Source organism: Opisthocomus hoazin, chromosome 6 (assembly GCF_030867145.1).
Source record: "Opisthocomus hoazin isolate bOpiHoa1 chromosome 6, bOpiHoa1.hap1, whole genome shotgun sequence".
Taxonomy (NCBI): Eukaryota; Metazoa; Chordata; class Aves; order Opisthocomiformes; family Opisthocomidae; genus Opisthocomus; species Opisthocomus hoazin.
Window position 1 is genome coordinate 13136714 of NC_134419.1, and position 20801 is coordinate 13157514.

The window sequence follows — 20801 nt, forward strand, 5'->3', positions numbered from 1 at the left end:
ACCTTGGAATGACAACCCGATTCAGAGGAAAAGAAAGGCTACTGTTCGTGGCATGGGGTATTGTGTTTCTTGCAGGGTTTTTCTGAAAGAGGAACAGTCGTGTCTACTGCAATTTCTTGCTGTGTACTTTAGAAATGTCTTCATTTCTACAAACCTCAAACTTCGAAAATTGCTTTGAAAACATACACAGAGAAATTTTAAAGTTCCTCCCTGCAGAAGTACTGTATCAGCAATCACAGAAAGTTGATCTAACACAAATTTGGGAGGAATTAAAAGTTAGAATGAGGCAGCTCACCTCCTTCAGCCAGGGCTGCAGAGGCAGACGACAGGCAGCGTTGACAAAACCACCCAAAACCCAAATGTAGCACAAATTAGATCAGTTTGCAGATTTCAGATTAACCACCCTCTCCCCCCAAGGTGCCCCAAACTAATGCCCACCTTATTAGCAAGGTCCCTACGATGTGACAGCAGATTCAGCACGAGAAGCAACTGTCCCCTGGAAGAGGAAATTTTTCCAGCTGTACGATTAAGTACGCAGGAGAACAAGACGAGGAGCCTCAAGCGCTGCCGTTGTTAGCGTGATTTCAGCAGGATTAGGCAGAGCGTGATGGAGGAAAAGCCTCAGACAATGAGTCCTTTCATACACCAGAAACAAAACCTACCATTAATCACACCAGCGATTCAGTTTCTTCCACTAATACCTAATCAGACATCAACAAATAAAGCGAAACACTTATTCTTGTTTTAATTCTGTGAAATAAACACAAGTGAATGGTGGTGCGCAGCCCACACTGTAGAAATGCCATTGCCCCTCCAACTCCTGACGAACAGGGAGCTGCGAGATGCACGAAGGTTTGGGAAAGGACCTCTTCCATAAAACCCATCCACAGAGAAGTCCGGAGCAAAAGATTTAGAGGAGTGCTGCATTAACAAGCGAGAGAAACTTCAAAGCCAAGAGCGAACTCAGTCAAAACCCTCCTCCATACAAAAGAGACCTTGAACCACAGTCATTAGAAAAAACATCTGGTGCGCCGCTTTGATTTTCAACATTAGTCATTGGACAGAAACAAAACATCCTTTTTTTTTTCCCCAAAGCAGCAAATAATTGCAAATCCACTTCTACATATAACCTATCATTTATCACCTCATCAGTGACTGCTTGAGTCTGATGGAATTAAACACTCAAGTCAGGCAGTTTTTGTTAAAAGCAATAATTACATTGTTACTAGAATATACAATTAGGTAATAAAAAACAAAAACAAATCTGCCTAGCAATATTTTTTATGCACTCTCACAGAAATATTACCAGACTGGAAACAGGCAACATTATAATAATAATAAAAAAAAACCACTTCCACCGAAGTATAGCTACTTCTAATTTAAAACTTCACCCACAGGCAAAAATACATAAATGATTACCATTATAGTGTTTATTTTAATTACACTGTGCAACAAGAATCCAAGAGGCTGTTAACTCACTTCAGATACGAAGAAAGGCAGTATCTGAGAGCTCATCCTCCATTTATAGCCTACACAGTTCTGTCAGCCCATCCTATCACCCAGACGCCAAAACCAGAACGTCTGCATTTCTCATAACATCCAAAACCAACATACAACAGAGGTATCAACTTAAAGGGGGGGGGGGGGGAACACAAAAAAACAAAAAACAGGGGGTCAGGAGATCCCTCACCTGCTCCTTGCAGATAATGTTTTGGAGCATCAAAAATTCATTAGTCTCCAAAGCACAACTCCCCAAACTTTAATAAGCAGGGGGGGTGGGGGTGGGTCTACAATTCAAACTTACACATACAAATGCTTTCCAGCAACGTAACTGCTGTGCCATGTATTCTTCAACACCGTACAATTCACGGTGCCTGCCCTGCACACCTAATGATCTCAGCAAACAAAATGTAACTCACGACTTCCAGTGTATTGTAAGGACATCTCGCTGCAGTCAAGTTGCTGATCCCAGTAACTCCATGCAAGTCATTTTCCCATCTGTCTAGATGGCTTTGGCCAATGAAGCAACCTTTGATCACTCTTCAGAAAAATACTGCTCTTGCAGGACGCCCAGCTTTCTGACACCGGGCTGGGGGATCACTGGAAGAGCATGACAGCCTGCTGCCACATGACCTTTCAGAACACTCCCATCTTATAATTAATTATTCTCCTTATTGCTTCCACAGGCATAAACAAGAGATTGGCATGGAGGCAGGATAGCAGCACAGTTTATTACTATGTTGATTACAAAGAAAAAGCTTCAGGTAAGAAACACAGCAGGAGCCAAGCATGGCTACGGGCAGTAACAACCCACTTCTGCGGAGCTGCTGGGGCTTTCCCACCATGGCCCCGGCGCCACAATCTGTGCCTTCTCCTGCGCACGGGTGAGAGATGCCCCTCCCCGTCACAGCCACAGACCCCAGCAGCAAGGGCAGGAGAACAAAGCGCCAGGAGGCAGACATCCCTGTGCAAAGGACGGTAGCTGCCCACGCTCGCTTCTTCAGCCTCATCCAGAACCCAGCTGCGACCAGCAGAAAGGTATGCTTTCCACCAACCCCAAAAAAAGGAGCTAAAATCGTGGCTATAGGCTTCCACGAGCTCTCCCTGCCTCGACCTGCCTGGGAGAAGCAGCAGGATCTGGCACCTACAGACCTGCGTTGAAATGAACCCCCTGCAACGGGACCAACTTCAGGAAATTAGGCTAAGGGAAAGGCTATTCTAAAATGCCTTTTTTTTGAGCCAAAATACCCGAAGCAGTACTCTACCGTAACACTACACCCAAAGCACAAAGTGTAGTTTTATGGGCTCCAAAGATGGGGCAGAATCCAGAGAAAGTTCAAACCAGCAAGAACAGCAACTGTGTTAGCAACAGCCTTCCATCTCACAAGCGCATCAAAGGTGACAAACTTTCCTCCAAAAGTTTGTAATTCTCCCTTCATGTCACGGGGCAGAACTGACGCAGCACCTCTACAATCTGCTGAAATACTTGTCTCCCTAGGTGTAATTCATCAAGGCTGCACTTACTAATTGGAAGCTACCCAAGAACAAGGCTACAGTGAGGAGACAGCCACTATCTAAAATGCATGTTCAAAAATGCACATTGCCTCCTCAGGTTAAATACAAATTTACCAGTACATTTTTTCCACATAAAAATGCAGAGATTAGAGTACATAAGACTGTAAAGGAATTTTGGAGGTGCCCAAGAACAGTCTCGACAAAACCAATGAGAATATATATTACAAAATTATTTCCACGCCTTCTAGTTCACAGGTTTAAGAGACTAATTTTCATTGTTTATGGTAATTATGTTACATATTTCACTGAACCTTGACATGGAAAATGTATTATTGGATTTTGCGTGCATCTTCTAGTCAATTTGTGTAATCTCACAAATGGTATATTACAAGTAGTTAAAATACAATGCAAGGTACATTCATAAATTACAGAGTTTTCCTTAAGAGAAGAGAATTATTATTGATTCTGCAACAACTAAACCTTTGATCAAATTTGGTGAAATAAATGTTACTTCATAAGATATAAACAAACCTAACTCCTTTGTATTTTGTCCTGGTTTCAGCTGGGATATAGTTCATTTTCCTTCTAGTAGCTGCTGCGTTTTGGATTTAGTACGAGAAGAATGTTGATAACACTGATGCTTTTAGCTGTTGCTATGAAATCAAGGATTTTTTTCCAGTTTCGCACATTCAGCCAACGAGCAGGAGCTGGGAGGGAGTACAGCCAGGCAGCCAGCTCAGGCTGCCCGATGGCAATATTCCATACCATGGGCATCAGGCTGAGTTTATGAATGGGGGTTGGCCGGGGGCAGGAAGCTTCCCTGCTCTTCTCTTTTCTGTGAGTTCGAATCCTCTCATGTCCGGATGTTTGAACTTTTTTGGGAATTTCACAAAATTTGTGATTTTGAGGTTCCACGATCACTGCTTGGACACTGACTGCACACTGGTCATGGGGTGATGAGAAAAACTGTACTGTATATAGCTTGTTTTGCATATGTATTATTATCATTAGTAGTAGTATTTACTTTATTTGCCCGATTAAACTGTCTTTATCTCAACCCACGAGTTTCCCCTTTTGTCCCTTTCTCCTCCCCATCCCACTGGTGGTGAGCGGAGGGGTGAGCGAGTGGCTGTGCAGTGCTGAGTTGCCAGCTGCCAGGTTAAACTACAACTTGAAGAAAACAGTGATTTATAGAAAGTCAACAACACCATCCAAAAACAAGAGGTCATGTTTTCCTCCTTTCCCTCCCCCGTGTCACGTCTTCCAAGTACATAACATATCAACACCTTACAATACTGCGTCCAAAAGGATCCTCTTTACCACTTTTACGGTTCTCCTTCAAGATGAAAGATCAGAATCACAACATCTGCCAGGTAAAAAAAAAAACAGAAAAAAAGCCAAAATCCACAAAGCTGTATTTTTAAATATATACCCTAAAATCCAATCAAAATACACAGAATCATAGAATTTTTTAGGTTGGAAAAGATCTTTAAGATCATCAAGTCCAACCATAAACCTAACGCTGCCAAGTCCACCCATAAACCATGTCCCTAAGTGCCACATCTACACTTCTTTCATATACCTCCAGGGATAGTGACTCTACCACTTCCCCGGGCAGACTGTTCCAGTGCTCGATAACCTTTTTGGTGAAGAAATTTTTCCTAACATCCAGTCTGAACCTCCCCTGGCACAACTTGAAGACGTTCTCTCTCATCCTATCACTTGCTACTTGGGGAAACAGACCAAAATCCACCTCACTACAATCTCCTTTCAGCGAGTTCATAGAATCATTAAGGTTGGAAAAGACCTCCAAGATCATCAAGTCCAACCATCAACACAACACCACCATGCCTGCTAAACCATGTCCCAAAGTGCCGTATCTACACGTTTTCTGAACACCTCCAGGGATGGTGACACATCCCTGGGCAGCCTGTTCCAATGCTTGACCACTCTTTCAGTAATGAAATTTTTCCTAATATCCAAACTAAACCTCCCCTGATGCAACTGGAGGCTGTTTCCTCTCATCCTATTGCTTGTTACTTGGGAGAAGAGACCAACACCTGCCTCACTACCACCTCCCTTTACGTAGTTATAGAGAGCAATAAGGTCCCCCCCTCAGCCTCCTCTTCTCCAGACTAAACAATCCCAGTTCCCTCAGCTGGTCCTCATAAGACTTGTACTCTAGACCCCTCACCAGCTTCACTGCTCCTCCTTGGTGCAGAAAATCTAACCTGCTGATGTAACAATTACCAAAACTCCCCCAGAAAAAGAGCCACACAATCATCCCTCTTCCATCCCTACTCACAAGACCCTCTAGAAAAATAACGGCTTTTCCAAAACACTGTAAGGCATAATTTTGTAAGGAAATCTAACTGAAGAATCAAGTACTATCCCATGAATAACTTCCCGCTCCTGAAGAGAGAAGAGATACTATGCAGCTCAAGTGCCTGGCTGCCTTCAGCAGCGAGGATGACACACGAGAAAAGAATCCATACACTGGAGGGATAAAAAAGTAATTGCGCTATGTGGATCTCACAAAATAGAACAGATGCGATCCTTTGTCTACACACATGCAGTTCAGTGTCAAACACTACAGTCGGGGGGGGGGTGGGAAGGAAGAGAGGCCTATGAAGCCAACAGATAATTCCTGGCCATGGTCAAGCACATGCATGTTTTGTTTGGTTTCCAGCGATGACGGGATTTCCAGCACTGCTTTTCAAAGAGCAATGCCACATGCCTAGCCTTCGCATTTTTTCTCTGTTCAATTTCACCCGACAACTCCGAACTATAAACTTCTTGTGCCAACCTAAATAATTCCTCTCTTTCTCACTCAGGCTGGAAGAAAGTACTTACCCACTTGCCAGCTGCAGCTGAAATTTTGTGCCAAGAAATAAATGTCTTTCAGGCAGGTTGTAAACTGGAAGCTTCTATGCCTGCTGAAGGACAAGAATAAGAGTGGGACCACCCTATCCCTTCCCAGATTAATAGTATTGCTGTATTTCAGCTACACAGTGGACTGCACTTAATGAAAGCATCCAAACAGAGCCACTTCCTCCAAGTACCAAGCTGGGTGTTAGGAGATGCTTTTGTCAATTTTGCTCTCAACCAGGCTTTTTATATACATTGCTTCCATCCTCTGCTCCAAAAATCCTAACTTATCTCTGTATTTTCGATCTCTTGAAAAGTTCTCAGATAACAGAGTCCTTGAAGGAGCAAGACCTGTCTCATCTCTTTTTTTTTTTTCTCCAGTGAGGCACAGGCGTATAGACACTGTGTGCACACTGACATCAAATAGCAAGTGCTCCAGCTTCCCTTCCTTCGCCTCTTCTCACAGCCCGAGGAGGCTTTGACCTTCCTACAGACAGTAACAACACCGGCAGGCGCTGGTCACTACACCTCTCCTGAGCAACACAAGGCGAAGATTGCACTACGGCTTCCCCACAGCCCAGAAAGACAACGATTAACAGCAAGCAGAAGGGATAGGCTTTGAGGCAGAATAGATTATGGCTAAATCAGAATTAAGAGTTTGGAAGAGTTTAAAGGCTTCCACCCAGGGCTAAGTGGATACCGGGTTCCTTAGGTTTGCAGGCGAGGCTTCCCCCCAGGTGCTTCGTCAGGCACCCTGGCCTCCATCGAAACACAGTCGAGCCACACGACAGCACCAGACCCTGTTACCTCCACTGCACCGCCTTCCCTCTCCTCCCAGCTCGCAAAGGCTTCCCAATCACAGGATGCTACTGACTCTTTAAGTGTCCTGGGTTTTTTGGGGCTATCCAAAGCTTTATGAAGCTTCTAATAATAAATTACAATCACAAAGTCAAAGGTACGAATAAAATCTGTGTTGTTGCAGCGGAAAGCAGTCTATTCCTCTTTAACCTACAATTGTTGGCTCCTTTCCCATGCTGAACACCATCCCATTTTCATTTTGGCACTGACCTGAATTTTATATTGACAAAAATATTGCCAAAATTCTGAAATGCCAGTCAGAAACTCAGCTAATACAAATATGCAAAGACGAATACTTATATTGCTAACAAACCTAGTACCCTCTCCTATGGAAAACAAAAATAGAACAAATGTTAGTAAATGCACATAAACAAATCACTGAGGTATATTAAAAGAAACAAATGTCTCAAGACATGCATCAGTACCATGAACTTGGGTTTTTAATATACAGAGTAGTTACGTCTCTATCATCTTTACAAACATCACCAAGCAGTGCTTGTTCCCTTTGCTCATTAAAGCTCTACAACTGGTGCCTCCTGTATGCCCACATGTACCATTTCATTAAGCTCACTTGACATTAGATGAGAAAGAGTACAAGAAAATTGCATATTCCCTGCCTAAAGTAAACTTGTCATTTAAACCTTGTGTATAGATAGAATTTGATATAGCACTGGCGCAGTGAGTCATTCGTCAGTTTTAGAGTTTGTACGACAGTATTCTTACATATGTTTTGCAATACTTTCCAGTTAGCTACCACCCCATGTAATTAGAAGTTTTTACTGGAAAGGAAGCATACATTTTGGATTTGAACACTGCACTAAGGTCTGTAGAAACAAGGATTTTTATGGCCAGATTTTGAGCAAAAGCACATCCTCGCAAGGAGCCCTCACAAACTGTATGCCAGGTGAAAGTCAAGGCATTCCTTTGTCGGGGAGTAAGCAGTCACGGTGAGCAACACAAGTATTTCTCAACAAATTCTTCCAAACACAAACACAACCAACTCACATGTCGGATTTCTTCAAAAGCTGTTTCTTAGCTACATAAGTTAAAACTGCATGCATTCAAAACACTACATAAAGCATCCAGTAGCTATTACAGGTGCTTTACTTGAAAACAATGGGTGATTTTACATACTTCTTCCTGGGGTGAGGTAACACATGAAAAACTTCCCCTACTGCCTTACCTTCACCTTTTATTTTTAAGTTGCATAGCAGACCTGAGTAATTTAACTCTCAACCCTGGCTTCTTAAAGCCACTGGAAAAAAACAGTGAAACAGAAGGGTTCATCCTGGTTAATACCACTAACAAGGTCAACTCAGACTCTGATCTGGCAGCGTTCAGCTCACTCCAATGCTTTACAGGGAAGTTTGCAATTCTTCAAAGGCCCAAGCCCCAACTTCAGTTTGCACACAGCCGCACACTGACTGCTTGGGTAGACCCCTTCAGCTTTTTTTAAGCTGGTTATTATTACTATCGTCCCTTCCTATGATTCTATGATTCCTACTACATAAATTCAAATCAAATGCATCTACTGAATTGTAGATCTCCTGCTACCTGATAAAAAGATGGAGAGAAAAAGTACCTTTCACACAATTAAAGTTAGCTGGTTAAGATTTGAGAACAGGCAGCAGCAACTGTGGGGGTTTTTTCCTCCAAATTGTATATACTGTGACCTACAAGAAACATTTTCTGCTTAAAAGTAATACTTAAATGGAGATCTATGGCTGAACGTTATCACAAGGATTGCACTTACTTGACAGTCTGCTATTAGCCAACTCCATTATCGCTATTTGCAGTTTTTAAATGTACAGATTCAGAAGTAACCGTACAAAGCCTCCATTACAAGTGGATTTATGGAAAGCCACAGCAATAATCATCCTCATTAAGCATATCTTCCCACAGCCCTGCATTATGTGGACACAAAGAGGAAAACATTTCTTCTCCGTTACCCACAAGCTTAGGTCTTTCTCCGTATAATCACAAGCTTTGACTGCCTTCTCTGCTTTTGCCAATGACAGTTATCTCACGGTCCCAAAAGCAGGACTGGCTTTAAAAAAAAAAAAAAAAAAATAAACAAAATACCTGCATACCTCTCAACCCACAACCAAACGCAGACACAATGGAGGATGCCTTCTACTTTGATTTTCCAGAAACTGTCATTTTCACTGGCAACATGCACGAGAATAAAACAATGTCTGTGGCTTCTACTGTTTTGCCAACGGCCCCAACCAGTATTTATCCAAGACATACGTACGGACACGCAAATGCAAAGAAAAGGGCAGATGGCAATATTTGTAACTAAGCTGAATTATAAAAATCTCTTGAGCTGAAGTGATGCATTAACTCCTTGGCCGTAAGCTGTTTTAACCCCTTCACGTGTACGGTCACGCTGCATCCTATTTCAACAGCCAGGAAGCGTGCCAGTGACGTTGGCGAAGAAACTTGCACTTTAAGATGGTCGGTTAAAGGCAGAAACTGAGAACTCAAATAACCCAACGCTGTCACCCGCCACACGTCCAGGTCACAAACTGGCCATTTTGCCATGCAGATTTTACTTCTCACTTACAAAGTTCAGACTGCTGACCGCGCGCTTCCATGTTCGGGTATCTATTACCCCTACGTCCTCAGCCCCACAGCGAACCATCACGGCAGAAATAATAAAATCAGGATTAAAGTACACTTGCTCCCTCCATAAAACCATTCTCGTGAGCCACGCATTTCCTGCATTATCGTAAGGAGTGCCACGGTCTTTATTCAAAAAGCTGTTTTCAAAGCCACACTGGCAGGCTTGGAACAATCACCCGGTAACCAGACACGGAGCTAAGTCATTTGCAGCACAGGACCTTAGTAATCTCAAATTAAATTTGTCATTTCTCTAACATTTACCTTGAAAAATGAACAAAGGTGCTTATACAAGCAGCACAAGGAAATTCTATTTGCTCACCGTCCCTGCTCAAGTTAGCCACCTTCAGAGATCTCCAAACCAGCAAATATTCAATGTAACTTCTGCTTGAAGCTTTGATTATCCAGTTACCTTCAGACCAAATCGCTTTTTATAGCTCAGTTCTACACTTGACAAGGGAACATTTTATTTGACACCGACAACACAGCTTCATTTGGTTACATCTGAAATAAATACGAAACTCCAAAGCGCTGTGAACCAGCTGCCCCAGCTGTCTCCTGGAAACAGAGCCCACCGTTCCCCCGCAGGAGGTCCACGGGAACAGACCGTTGTTTAACAGCGCGGAAACACTTTCCTGCCTTAAATTTAATTTACGCCAGGTACTGGAACTGCTCGAAGTTGAGTCTCGGAGCAGTTCCCGGGTGCCGAAACCCTCGGGATGGCGAACGCCCCCGGTGCTCGCCTCCAGCCCGCGCCAGCAGCCCCGAACCCCCGGGGGTCCCGCCGGGGAGAGCCGCCCGCCCCCCGCACACCCCCCGCGGCTCCCCAACAGGTTGCGGGCACGGCTGCGAGGCAGGACCGGAGCCCCAGGGAGGCTGCGGCCGCGCTGCCCCGGGAGGGCGGGCGGGGGAGAAAGGGGAGAAGGGGGTGACCCCCCCCGCCGGTCTCGGGAGCCGGCAGCCCGGGCGCGGCGGCGCAGCTCCCCGCCCGGAGCCCTTTGTTCTCGCCACCCAAGACGCCGCCGCCCGGCGGCCCCGCGCTCTCCCGGGCGGCGGCTCGCCCCACCGGAGGGGGGGGGGGAGGCGCGATCTGCCGCCGCCCGGCCCGCGCCCCGCTGCAGCGCCCTCCCGCCACCCGCCGCGGAACGGGGAAACGCTCCGGGCCGTCACCGATCGCCCCGCGCCTCCCCGCACGGCGGAGCCGCCGCGCCCGGGACGCCCCGCGGCGCTCCGCCACGCGGGACACCAACACCCGCACAGCCCCCCCCCCCATCACGCCGACCCGCCGGGGCTGCCCCGGGCGCCGCAGCCCGCCGGGAAGGTCACGCCGCGGCGGCGAGTCCCGCGCCCCCCGGCAGCGCGGCGCCGGCAGGTGCCTGCCCGCTCCCCGCCGACCCGGGGAGGCCCCGCGGGGCGCAGCCGGCGGCCCCCGGGCACCGCGTGGCGGCCCCGGCAGGCTGGGAGCCCCGGTACCGCACGGCGGCCCCCGCGGGGCACCCAGGGCGCGGCGGCGGCGCCGGCGCTCGGGGGCGCCGATCCGCGGGACTCAACAGGCGGCGGAGTTTGGCGGCTCCCCGGGAGACGATCCCGCCGCGCCGGGAGCGGGGCTGGGGGAGGAAGGTACCGCGGCCGAGGCACTTACCGGGGCTCCGGGACTCCGCCGCCCGCATGCTGCCTCCGGGCGCCGCGCGAGGACCCGCTCCTCTCCCCGCCGACCGCCCCGGCGGCTCCGCTCCGCTCCCTCAGCCTCAGCCGCCGCCGCCGCGCGGGACCGCGCTTCGCGCGCGCCGCCGCCGCCAACCCGCCCCCGCCGGGGCCGCGCGCCGCGCCCGCGCCGCCGCCAGCCCGCCCCGCCGCCGCCGCCGCGCCGCCACCTGCCGCCCGCCGGCTCACCTGGCCTGGGCCGGGCCCCGGCTGCCGCGCTCGGCCCCGCGGCGAGGCGAGGCGCTGCTCCCGGGCGAGGTCCCCTCCGCTCCGCCGCGGCCTGCGCTGCGCTGCCGCCCGCCCTGCCCGCCGAGTCGGCCCGCAGCCGGCGGGCACGGCCCGCCCCGGCCAGGTGTGGGCGGGGGCGGGCGGGGGGCGGCCCGGCGGGGCGGGGGAGGGCGCGGCCGCGGCCCGGGGCGGGCGCTCTCGCGGTGCGGCCGCCGGAAAGAGCCGGCCTGGCAGCCGCGGGGCCCCGCGCCGCCGGGGAGGGGGTCGCCGCCTCGCCCGGTCCCTCCGCTTGTAGGCCCGGGTCGCTGCGCCTCAGAGCCGAGGCGGCCCAGGCAGGGGCACGGAGCGCCCGTCGGGCGTCAGGCCGGACCCCCCCCCACCCGCGGGGTCTCGGCGGCTGTGGCGGCGGCGGGTGAGCGCCACGCTGAGACCTGTTGCGGTCTGTGGTCGGTGCGACCGCGCTGCGGCCGGTCGGGGCTGCTCCGGCCCAGGCAGCCGGCGAGCGCGCTGCTGCTGCAGCGGCCGGTTCCTCCGGCCCTCCCTGCTCCCCGGCCGCTGCCCCGAACCGGGAGACACCCCGAGGGGGGGTTCTGCGGCCTGTGGGGGCGGTGGAAGGGTTCGGTCCGTCAGCCGCACCGGGACTGTTGCCCGACCCTTCGCGGGCACTGGGGTTGCGTCGGCACGGGCAGCACCCCGGTGCTCGGTGGCGTCACCCCAGTGTTCAGCAGTTTCACCCCGCTGCCATTCTCCATGAGCTGTGCTGGTAACGTTTCCCACCGCGCGTTAATTTTTTTTCCCCTCTGTGGTCTCCTGCATCTCTCCCTGTGCACGGTAACTGCGTTCCTTTCAGGATCCCTTGCTGTCGTCCTCTCCTCTGCTGTGAGCCGGGGTGGTGGTGAGAGCCAAACAGTTGGCAGAGCTTCTTCCTCTGCCCCAGCGTGGTTTTTTCAAGCGCTCCGAGGTGCTCTGGGCTTCCCGTTCCTGAGTGGGATGCCCGGTGCCTCATGCTTCGCTCCGCTCGGCCCTAAACTGAGCAGCTGGAGCCGGTCTTACACCCCGGCCACGCGGCAGGAAGCTCTGGCACCGAAAGCCTTTGGTCGTGGGGATATTTTCCTTCCTACTCAGCGTCCAAATGTTGCTGCAGAACAGCCCTTCTGTGCATTGCACAGCGAGGCCATGCAGCTTAGAGTAAGTGGTGCTGGCCGAGTGCCACGCAGCGCTGCCAAAGTGCCCATGGGCTCCGCTCTCCGTGTTAATATTTGGATCTGCTTCAGGATGCTCCGGAGTGCGAGACCACAGGGAAGCCAGGAGATCCCTGCTCCGGAGCATGGATTCGTGGGGCCGCCAGAGCTATTCCCCTGCCTCACGTGGCAGCTGTGTCGGCTGAAGGTGGGTCATGTCAACCTGACCCCTGTTCATTTTATGTAGAAGCAACAGGTTTTTGAAGTTTGCTTGAAAAATGGAAGATTTGTGGCATAATGCTCCTTGCTAATCTTGTCAGATGCTTAAGTACTTTTGAGTGGAGACATGGAAATGTTGGGCCAATCTATAAGACAGATTTTTAAGATATTTTTAGACACCTAAATGTGTGGGTTCCTAAACACCTTCACAAGTCTGGATTCATGTGACTGACACAGAGCTGCCTCATAAACTTTTGATGCCCTGGAGCTTCTAGCCAAGACTTGCAGGTAAATGATTGTCCCATGGGCGTAAGCCATTAATCATCCGAATCACGAAACAAAGAGTTCTCACATACAGCTGCCTCCCAAAACTCTGTGTTATTCCCCCGTGCACTCTATGCCTTCGTAACATAAAAACTTGGAAGGCTGTGAATGGTGTGAGCCCAGTAGGCACCAGTTCCTTGGGCTTCGCTGAATCTGGGGCAGCCCGTTTGTCACTCCTCTGCCTGCCTGATGACGCTGCAGCCATGGGGCACTGTTCCTCAAGGCAAAGGCGTCCGCTTCAGCAGTTTGCTTAGTATGGGATGCACTGGTGTGTTGTCACCAGAGCTGTGCTCTGGAAGGAGCTGTGCAGGAGCCCTAAAGCCCTGGGTTTGCCTGGGCAGTTTACATACAGCACCCCATGGGGTCGTCTCAGTAGCTCTCGTGGCTCCAGCCTGCCCGGCGGTTTCAGTGGTGAGCTTTTCGGAAGGCAGAGTCTCGGTGTGTATCTGCAGCACCTGGCCTGGAGGTCACTGCTCCCGGTAGCTCTTCCTTCCCTTTGATCCAGCTCTTCAGAGGAAACGCACACACCCATATACTTGTCATGTGTGCCGCTTGATAGTCAGCTGGCGTATAGGTACTGTGGGGTGGGTTTTGCTTGCCTTTAACATCGTAAATTGGTATAAAATCAAAAGACCGGGATTATGAATCTCTTAAAACTTGTCAGAACAACTTCCCTGCTCATTTCAGGTGTTGCTAAACTTGCTAAATACTCTGGATTGAATCTGTAACCTGTAGAGCCTGTCCAGAGCGCGTCCTTTCTCCGACTGTTTTTTTCCTTGGCGGACTGTTCTTCCGATGACTTTTTCTCACCTGATTTTGTAGTAATTGTCAATTGTACTGTCAGGTCTCCCGGTCTGATTCACAAGTGCCTAGTGCAATGCTCAACTTGGTGCTCATGTAAGATAATACATCTCCATCTGTAGATCTGCTTGACAGCACAGCTTGAGGACCATATGGCCGTGACTCTGACTGCCCACCACTTTTTCAATATTACCCCCAAGACTCTTTCATTTCCTTTGTAAGACAGGATTATTAGAATACTCTGTTTTGCTCCAAATAATAATAAAAAAAACAGTCTGTGTTGCCCATTTCTGTTCTTCCCCAACGGAAGGAACTGCAGCCTTGGAGAGACAGCCCTGACGATGCCTTGCCTGCAGCACTAGGTTGTCTGGACTGGGGAATCTTTAAGCTGAGGATAACAACTTACCCTTAATTTTTCTTTACTACAGCTTGTACTTAATTGAAGAAATAAAAGCCAGTGTTGTAATAAAAGCACAGTCGTGATACTAAAGTGGTATTTACTTCTGTTTCCTGGCCAAGGCCCATAAGTTTTCTGTTCCTCGGGTACCTTTCTGTAAAGTAGATACAATTGTCTTTCCCTTTCTGCATCGTTCGTCTCGGCTGCCTGACCGGATCTGGTCAGGATACGTGCTCTATCTTTTTGCGGCTTTGCATAGTGCTTAACACAGTGAAGCTTCCCTCTTGATCTTGGAGGTCCTACAACCTACATAAACATGAGTAATAATTCTCATAGTTCATTTACCTCCTTCTCCTCATAGCAAACTACAAAGGTAAGTTCACTGGGGGGAAAAAAAAAACAGACAAAGAAAGGCACCTCCTGACAATTTGTTCCTGGTGTGTAAATACATTTGGGGCATTATTAAATGGGAAAAGTTTCCTGCTCTTGACTGAATAAAATGTGGTAGAGGAAGGCCCTGGGAACGCTGGTCACTGAGACTGAAATTGGAATGACCTGCTCCTCCTGCTAAGGGCTGAAATCTGGAGTGCTAATGGGAACTGTCCCATGAAAGACGCTTCCCGAAACATAATCACTTGTTCAGAAAAGCAGACTTACAGATGAGTAATTATCCTTTACAGAATGGTCTCCATGTGTTCAAGCCCTCGAAATAGCAGCCCACTGCCCTTTTCTAACCCTAAATGAATGGCAAGGGAAAGACTAAAATACATCAGGTACGTGTAAGCTAAAGAAACCAATATACAAAATACAGTGAGCTTGCCGCTGGGGTGGTCTCTGCTCCCTGCTGTGTTTCCCGACGGAGTCTGCCTCACCTGCATTTCTTTCCATTCTTGTCAAGTCCTGGAGAAACCATGTTTTTCTGGCTTTCATTGCGATGACATCTGCGCTCAGCCCATCCAAGAGTTGCTCCGGTGGTCTTCAGCTTCGATCCTTTACGCTTTGGCAGACTGCAGGCTTCCAGGCTGCAAAATACAGGCTGTCAAAGAGATGGAGAGGAGCGCTAATCACACCAGTATTTGAGCACTTCCTAAGCTGATACATTTATCCTCACAGGATTTCTGTGAGGTAGGAAATTACTACTGTCCCCCTTTTAGAGATGAAAACCAGATGCACACAGAAGCTAATTGACTTAGCTAACGTCGCACAGGAGCCAGCGGCAGAGCAGTGAAACGAGATCAGCTGCCGGCCCCAGTGCCATGTGCCGGAGGACAGGTTGGCTCAAACGATTTTGAAAGCCTGGTTGGTGCCCACGGGCTTTTATAGCCCAGTGGAAACACAAAGAACGAGTTTCAGAGCACGGCAACCTGCGGCGGAAAATCCAGAGCACAAGCTTTCAGATCACAGCAACCTAGGAGGGAAGAGATGGACTCAGATCCAAGTCAGGCAGTAGCAGCAGCTTCACCGGCCCGGCCCGGGTTTGCAGTGTGACCGGGCTTTTGTACTTGCTCTGCAGAAGGAGCATTTTTTTTCCCTGACAACTGTTGAGAAGCGATTCCTGATATTGGATCAAAGCTCTCGGCTGATTTCAGCCTTGTCAGAAAATCCGTCTGGGGGCTGAGAGCTCCCCTCCTCACTTTCACACCAGTAAAAGCAGGAAACAAAAATTCAGCCCAATCCTCCTTCTTTTTTTCATGTTAATTTTCAATCCTGATTCCTTTTATATTTAGTTTTCAAAACATGTTTAAAGCATTTTAAAAGAAGCCACAAAACAGTTAAGAAAATACTGGAGACTGTGTTCAGAGACCTTAAAAACAATTCTGTTTTAAAACTTCAGGTTGGGTTTTAAGTAGGAGAGGAGGAATGCCACTAACACAGCTCATGCGTACAGGAGTGGGTTTTAATTAAATGCGTGTCCTTATAAGCATTGAGATGGGAAAGGGAGTGGCATTGCCTTATCCTTGCAAGCAAATTTATAGGCCTTGTTAGCGAGGTTAAACTTTTGTGCTGACTAAACTTTTCCACACCCTCTTTCTGCAATAAAAATCCACCTCAAATTTTCAGCTCGCAACCACGTCACAGATGAAGCAATGCTGAATGTTTCACATTAAAGCAAGGCAAGTATCCCAAAATATTCTTCCCCAGCACCAAAAATGATTCTGCCCAAACAGCAGCTCCTCCCTGAGAGAACTCCGCCTCTTACCAGCTTTTAATATTTTCTAGGATTGCAAAGCTGGTGCTTTTCTTTGACGGTATCGTTGCCTTCAGGTCTGATTGCGGGCTGGATTCTGCCCTCGGCTCTGCGTGCAGCAGCACCCTCTGACAGCAGCCACCCAAGATAAAAAGGTAATTCAGGGAGCAGAGACAGTAAACGTAACCGGGAGAAGGATCACCCTGACCACAGCTCGTCTGCAACAGATGACAGGCAAACAAGACAAATACATTGGATTGACATTTATATCCCCAAAGGAGCCGACATGATTGCTGTTTACCAGATTTTCTTTTTAACTTAGAAGATCGGATCTGAAATTTTCGAGGCACGATAAATGTGTACTCCCGTATTCTCACCTCAATGTTTGAAAGCTGTAGTCCTAGAAAGGTGATGGGAATAAGGTATTGGCCCTGCATCGGATGATCTCAGCCTTTCGTGTGCGAATGGCAAGAGTGGCCTCGTCGGGGTCGCAGGAGCCCTCAGGCACTGCACGGTTACTATAGCTCCGCTCCGCAGCTGAGGTCTGCAAAGAATTCAAGCAGAAGAATTTGGGCACTGCGGTCTTCTACAGCAAGGGCACAGAGGAGGGGTTTGTGGCCTGCCCAGCTACGTGTGCGAAAGCTGGGATCTCCTGGCTGAAGTGTGACGGGCGCCAGAGCTGGCCTGGTGTGCGACAGGCAGCCGTGAACTTGGCAGAAGGAGAATGTCGCCGCTGAATTGTACTCATTCATCTCACAGCCAACAGTGAATTTTCTCAGCGTGAAGCTCCGTGTCCGAGCTCTGCGCAGAGGCCAGGTTGCAGCGGCCGGTCGGCGTGAACAGCCATGGTGCTGGGGAAGGTGGCAGCGCTGTGAAGTGTGACCACGGTGTGACGAGCACTGGCGGTGGTGGGTGCCGGCAGTGGTGGGAGCAGCAGTTCTCCCCTGGGCTGCCGGACTAATCCTTGCAGCGCTCACGGGGCAGGATTTGCACCCGGGAAGAGGCTGGAGTGAGGGATATAGGACACTAAATCTCATAAGTTTGAACAGGACTTAGATGCTTCCCAGAAATTTGCTACCCTATTGCGGGACATGCATGTGTTATAGAACTAAACTGAAATGATCCCCTAATGATTTTTTTTTGCTTTAATTCATTCCTTCTACCACTCCAAAAAAAAAAAAAAAAACCCCAGCAGGGACCAGCTGTCTTGACAGGTCATTTAAAACTGCTTTTGTAAAAATACATTTGTATTTTATAGCTTAATATTTTAGAGGCTGGTGACTGGTTAAACTTCTTTCAGCACCAGCACCTCTTGCTTTGGGCTCCAGCCTTCAAATAAGTCACCGGTTGTCATGATTTACTGTGTATGCTATGGGACAAGTGTAAGATTTTGACAAGAAAAGATATTTGGGTGTTATCTGAGGAGACATGGGGAAAGTCACTTAACTCAGTGTTTATATAGAATGGCTTTCTTGTTCCAGAGGTCACCTCTGTTGGAATAACAGGTGCAGGCTTCAGACATCAGCTGCAAGGGCTGCTTTGTGCATTGCATCAGGGAGGTTACAGCTCTTCCTATTAAAGATGGTCAGAATTTCAGGGAATAAATTTTGTTTAAATTTAACTAACCTTTCCATCGAGATTCTAGGAGAAAGGTGCAGCCTGTCAGCATAACAATTGCTTTTGTGGTGGCAATACCACTATCTTTTCTAAGCGCTCTTCCCATTAAGGTGTTCAGAGCAATGGATGTGGAAATTTGTTCCTGAAAAATGTGTCCCAACTTTGAAGATAAAGGTCTGCAAGTTGAGGTAAAAGCAATAAAGTGGGTGAGGAACAGGCTGTAAACATGGTACAGACTTTGTTCAAATTTGGGAATAAAGAGTTTCTGCAGTGCTGTTCAAAGTGTGGGAGAGTTGGCTCCAGTAGTCACTCTGCAAATATGCAAATATTAGAGTGGTGTTTGGGTTTGTTTTTAAAAGCACCTTGAGATGGCATTTCTCCAAAACTGAAGGGTTAGGCATGTTCAGCAAACGAAACAGGCTGGCTGGGCATTCCTGACTCTCTCTCGCCTGCACCACGGGCCCTGTGGAGAGCTGCAAGGCTCCTCCCCAGTCCTCCTCTAAGCCAAGCCTCGCCTGCCTTTCCCCTTCTGCTGCCCCTCGTCCCAGCAGCTCTCCAGGCTCGTCTCTGTCCACTCCTGTTCCCTCCTGCACACACATGCACACACACACAAGTGTGCACATACACATGTACATACACATGTAGACACATGCACACACACAAAGCCCCCAGAGCACTCTCCTGCTGAGCACTTGTGGGGCTGAGTCCCCCCTGGCCTGGGGACTGGCCATGCTCTCTGTGTCTCCAAGCTCTTCTTGCTCAGGCTGCCTCCAAGTCGAAGTTCAAAACACAGGTACTGAACTCACCCTCGCTTTTATTTCTTTACCCCTCATTTTCCCACCTGCAGGTCTCTTTAACAGCTTTTGCGTGTCACTTCCCAAATTTTCTTTATATAGGTTCTTGGCTTGGGCTCATGGCTGTAGTATCTGAGCACCTTTCAGTCATGCATGAAGCGATGTGACTCACGTCAGGCGCGGGTGATTTGTTCTTTCTCCCCATTCTTTCCCAAGAAGGAGGGCTGTGCCTGCTGTGCTGCGGTCTTTGTTTTGCTTGGGTAAAGTTTCAGTTTGTGAGATTTTTCTGTGACTGAGAGGCTGGGGGTGTCACCCACAGTCTTCATTCTTTCATCCCTTCAATGCGCTCTGCTGACATGTTGAAGATTTTCACAATTTTTATGTTATCTCTGCACTACATTCCTTTGATACCAAGAATATTTGGCATTGTCATATTTAATGACTAAAACCATCCAGTAGTATTCGGTCTTCTGTTTTTGTGTGCAAGTCAGCCTTTAATTATTAGAGGTCAAGCTGGGAACGTGCTGAGAACAGAGCAGTCCACACAGGTCCCATCAGTTTTTACACCTCCCTCTGCATCAAATGCTGCTGGTCATGGCAGGACATGGGGCTACACGGATGGCTGGGCTGGGCTGGACTGGGCTGGACGATTCTGTGTTCCTATCTCCCCAGTATCTTTGTTGATGCTGTTCAAGGTACCCCCTCAAAATTCACAAAGCCAGGAAAATTATAATCCTCTGTATTTTTTTCTACTTTTCATTCTATAGAATATTAGCAGGAAGTTAGTGTCTTGAAGGTTTTTTTTTTAATCTCATTTATGCTTTGTATTTTTAATTAGAGTAAGAACTCCACTGTAGAAAAGATGTTGAAAAAAAATAGTGTCATCATCAGATCCATGTTTGGTTTAAATGATGGACTTGGTTTCTGCTCTCCCTATCCTCCAGCCAGTTCTGAGTGGAAAAGAAAAGGAGCAACTGAGTTCAGGAGGAGAGGTGTAATAAAGCAGATGATTTTTAAAAAACAAGTAAAGAACCGTAAATTCTTAAACAATTCACGTTGGTGATCAAGAAACGAAACTGTCACTCAAACTCTCACTGTCATAAGCTGCAAAATGATCTGTAAAAAAGTTGTACAAACAAGTTCCCTTGGGCATTCCTGTGGCGCACCATAGCATCATATTCTGTCTCAGGAATTGGTTTAGAGCAATGGAAACTGATAAAAATGGAACTGCAAAGAAGGGGAGGCAAGCCGGCTTCAGCTGCTGTGGTCGGGTGTGGGTTTGCCACAGGCAGCCGGGAGGAAGATGAGGCCATTCTCTTCCACGTCTCCTCCCACCCACTGCTGCTTTCCCCAGCATCCGGGGCAGATCAGAGCTGCCACCGACACAAGCCTTTCCCTGTTTTCCTGATGAGGAGGATCTCGGTGCATAGCCAAGCACACTCAGCATTTTAAGACCTGACCTTCACCTACAGTTGAATCCAGAAAAAGCTGGTGCTGCCACCAAAGGAAGCATCGTCCTATTCCTACCTGATACCACGTTTTCCATTTCATTAACAGAAGCGGCTGCAGTGTGAATCAAATCAGGGGACAGTTCAGGATTAAAACTAATCTGGCAAAAAAAAAGGGCAAGTTTTAACCTCAATGCATTTTCCCTTGCAGCCTTGCATATTCTGGCACCAGCACAAGGCGAAGGTGTGCAAGGGCTGGGCTGAAGAGCCGTGGCGGTGGGAAGGCAGGGCTGCTTTCCATGGCTGGGTGCCTTTATGCTTTTGCTGGTGGACATTTCTTTCTGCAGCAGTGATAGTTTATGCTGGCCTCAATTATATGTAAAATTACAGCCCAATGTAAAGGGTATTGCTTTGTGCCTACTTTGAATTTAAAAGGTTTCCCTAGGTTAAAACATATATCAATACTTCCAGCCATAGGACCGCAAGCGCTGCATGCTTTGGTTGATACCTTCTGCGCTGGCTGTGTAAAGCAGCTGT

General features: G+C 48.6%; 1 protein-coding gene across 14 annotated transcripts in view; it reads right to left on the reverse strand.

The window, feature by feature from the left end:
* PTPRF (protein tyrosine phosphatase receptor type F) overlaps positions 1 to 11111 on the reverse strand; it is a 391478-nt gene extending 380367 nt beyond the window's left edge. For 13 of the 14 annotated variants that reach the window (XM_075424695.1, XM_075424691.1, XM_075424694.1 and 10 more), the window contains exon 1: positions 11006 to 11111. The gene's annotated coding sequence lies outside the window, so the exon portion shown is untranslated. The remainder of the gene's footprint in view (positions 1 to 11005) is intronic. The other variant, XM_075424682.1, reaches the window with a different exon arrangement.
* Between the last annotated feature and the right edge of the window lie 9690 nt (positions 11112 to 20801).